The sequence below is a fragment of the Pinus tabuliformis genome, chromosome X (assembly GCF_031772625.1).
Source record: "Pinus tabuliformis cultivar Carrire ecotype Pingquan chromosome X, CPIR1, whole genome shotgun sequence".
Taxonomy (NCBI): domain Eukaryota; kingdom Viridiplantae; phylum Streptophyta; class Pinopsida; order Pinales; family Pinaceae; genus Pinus; species Pinus tabuliformis.
In genome coordinates, this window is record NC_142308.1 from 1,530,752,006 (window position 1) to 1,530,755,907 (window position 3,902).

Below are 3,902 nucleotides of genomic sequence, written 5' to 3' on the forward strand. Positions count from 1 at the left end.
AATTAACTAACTAAACTCACAATTAATTCTACAAACTATTAGAACTAATCTAACTACTTAACTCAGTTAACTGAGCTAACTAATTACAACTCAAAGTATAACTCATCCTAATCTCATTAACTAAGGGATAAATTCCTCAATCAATGGAGAAACTGTTGTATGTCTTCACATAGACTTCATGTTTTATTTTCTACAACTAATTAACTCAAGATGAATTAATTAATTATTTTTCAAACAGCTGGTAAGATAAAATTCAAATTTTTACTTCTCAATTTTAGTTCAGGGACTAACTAAAATTGGAATCCATCCCGAAATGCTATTTAGATCAATGCTATTTTTAACACTTTCATTTTTCATTCCTTGTTTCTATGTCCAACACTGGTACCCGAACTACTATTTATAGCAATGCTATTTTTAGCATTTCTATTTTTAGCATTTCTTGTTGCCATTTTCAACTGTGTGTGTGTGTGTGTGTATGTGTGGACTGCTGGAGAAAAATCATTTGAATTATGCTGTGAATTTGAGACTCCTAATCAACAAGGTCATAGGCATAAATGAGTACTGTATGTATGCTTGCAAATGCATTCAACAAAGATGTGGACCACTCTAGAGAAAATATCTAGTAACAATGCAAGGAAAATTTAAATATTATCTTTACAAGGATATGAAAGGGAGGGATAATCAAACAGATGAAGAAGCCACTCCAAAATGCCCATTTGGATATGACTCTCATTCATTTAAGTAAAAAATGTGTACCTTGCGATAATAAAATTTTCAAAGCATGCATTTTATGCTTTAATGATTGCCCATTATGCAGAGTGAACATCGATAAAGTTGAACTTTATCTTGATCTTCAAGTACTTGTTGACCAATTCATTGAAGGGAATGCTAGAATTAAGAGAACAATAACTAATTCAGATGATATAAAAGGGAAGGAAGACAAAATACAATTCAAGAATGTTACTTACGAGGATGTTTCTTTAGAAAGAGGCATCTTCCTACTATAACATGCAATGAGAGAATTTAAAGCCCAAAAAATTGAGAGTGCAAAGTCAAGGTTGACTTTATCTGCAAAGGATATCCATGAACAAATAGAAAGATATGGAAGCACTCCAAAGTTTATTTCTCAACAAGGAGTTTTTCTTGTCATCCTTGGGGATTGTTACCAGGAAATGGGAGATGTCACTAGTGCATTCAAGATTATAATGAGAGTATCAAATCTCTTTCAAAATTATCTACTAATGATGTTGAGGTTGTGCATGCTCTTTCAGTGCCTTTGAAAAAAGTTGGTGATCTTAAGTACCATGAAAATGATATTTTATCATCACAATTGTATTATTCTTGGGCATTGAATGTTCATAGAAAGGCCATTAAACATTTTACAAAACTATCCTCACAAATAATAGATGTCGCATTTTGATTGGCTAAGGTTGTTGATGTAAACACATCCCTAAGTAATATAAAATATGCTACAAATAGGTTTCAAGAAGTGGTGAAATGCTTGGAAATCCTTTCATTGAAACCTATTGAGGATCCATCTCTAGAATATAAGCAACTTTTAGTTTTAGAATTTCTTCATGATTAGCTCAAGGAGTGTCAATATATGGCCCCTTCTAGAGAAAAATGAAATTTGAATAATCATCCTAAAGTCATGAAGTAGAGAGTTTTTGTTGGGTAATTGTAGAAGTTACCACGAGTTGATAGAACTAAAATGATAGAGGTGAAAGCAATCTAATAGGTATCCATTCAGATCAACGGCATGAGAGTCTGCCTTCCTCGTCGAAGTTTAATGGGAGGGGGGAGGGCTCATTTGGATTTGTGCCAATACCGTTATGTTGAATCAATTATGTAGATTTATTAAGAGATCCCCTTGCTTGGTTTTCAAAACTGACGAGAGGTGGGTCCTCAAACCACCAAGTGGTTTTTTTTGTGGGAAGCAAATATCATTTTGTCCAAATTTTAATTTTATTACATAAATGTTTGATAGGTCAAAAACCCAAAATATATATTATTATGTGGAATTTTACTCAATGAAAGGGGGAGTTATATATATATAGAGAGAGATCTCTCTCTCTCTCTCTCTCTCTAGATATATATATATATATATATATATATATATATATATATATATATATATATATATATATATATATATATATATATATATATATACATATAATGTCTTAATAATGAATTACCAATATCTTAAATGGCTCATTATTATTCTTTATAAACCCTTTCAAAAAGAAACAATTTATAAATGTCAAAAAAAATTAGTTTAATAACTAACTTAGACAGGCAGGTTTTGGGGGGAAATAAGAGTTGGAAAAGAAAACAAAAGGGGGGTTGGGAACAAAGATTTGATTTTTCTTATGAAAAATAACAGGTTTCAAGGGTTACAAATTTACCTATGTGATTATTAGTTCCATATGGTACCTCTAATTTAAGAACATTCATTATAAGCATCTTTTTTAGCTTTGTTTCCTTCATCAATTTCTTTTCTTGCTGAAGCAAGAGTCGTACCTTCTATTCAATTGAAACAAAGAAACAAATTACATAAATTAAAACCAACCCAAAGGACCTGGGGGACATAGAGTTAACTATCCCGCTCTGGGCTTGGGGCAATGAGCCATGGGCCCACACACCTAAGCTACGAGTCCTTCAAAATACAAATACACGTCTGGTCCATTTGATCCATCTTCCAAGATCTAACGGTTGAGGTTATATCGAAGCAAAGAAAGGCATATATTTTGCTTCTAAAAATGGACCCGATGATGAATTAGAAACCAAATTATTCGGATTTCGAGTCCGAAAAGGGGGAATAAACTTTGCATAGGTAATCCGCCCGAAATCCACTGATTCCTGCCTAGAGGCTAAACATGCATGGACATAACATTAAGTTAAGACTCTGACCCGGACCCATCAACATGCATAGTGATCTTGGGTCGTTGATCTAATGGTTGATAAACATATCGGATGGAAAACAAGCCATGATAATACCTGCCCGATGAGGGTGTTATTCTCTCTCCTGCTAGAGCCACATGTTGTGTGATGAGTGGCATCGGGCTCATGCCTAGGAAACCACTTCCGGAGTTGAGGGTGTCCGATGAGCCGAAAACCACCTTGAGGGTGGTATAGAAAACTAAAGGTGGACATAAAGAAGATTTCAAGTCTGCTGAGGAAGCCAAGACTCTAACTTGAACCCATCAACCTACACCTTGAATCTCCGCCATTGACCCTCAACCGTTTGGTCCAATGGTTGAGAGGAATATTGGTTTGAAGAGAAGCAGGAGGAATACCCGCCTTCCGAAAACCCCTAAACCAAACACGCCGGTTCGCTGCATCCATTGCTAGCAATTATATATCTATGGTAGGATTCTACTGTTCCTTCTGACTGAAGACTCTTCACCCCATCTCCCGACAGAGAAAAGCTGAATTGATCTGTGGTAGGAGATAGTTTAAAAAAATCCTCTTGCTGCAAATCATCTCCCACCCAAGAACCCTGGGTCTGAGCTGTTCTAGGCTAATAAATCCAACAAAGGCCTGTGTGTTGTTTTCAAATTACCTCTGGAAAACCACTTCATGTTGATTGTGTATCTACAAAACCCAACCTCTACTACTACTGGCATCCTCTGTTCTGATGGATTTCTCAATCCACATTCGCCTGGTTGAGACAATCATCCCTCAATCTACCCTAGGGAACCTCTTGCCATCTGTACTTATTGCCGCTCTTAGCACAGAGAGCGCCTTTATTGGCAAGAATGTCTGCCAATTTGTTGGCAGTCCTACGCACAAGTGTGAAACTTAAGGTTCTCATGTTCTGAAGGTGGAGATGGATTCTTTGATAGACCTGAAGAAGCCTCCAGTGTCTCGAGACCTTTTCCGGAGCCGAACCACAACAG

The 3,902-nt window shown here is 35.9% G+C and overlaps 1 pseudogene; it reads left to right on the top strand.

Annotated features, from left to right (window-relative positions):
- Nucleotides 1-722: 722 nt before the first annotated feature.
- On the top strand, nucleotides 723-1,627 carry LOC149145870 (protein NCA1 pseudogene; annotated as a pseudogene).
- Nucleotides 1,628-3,902: the final 2,275 nt, after the last annotated feature.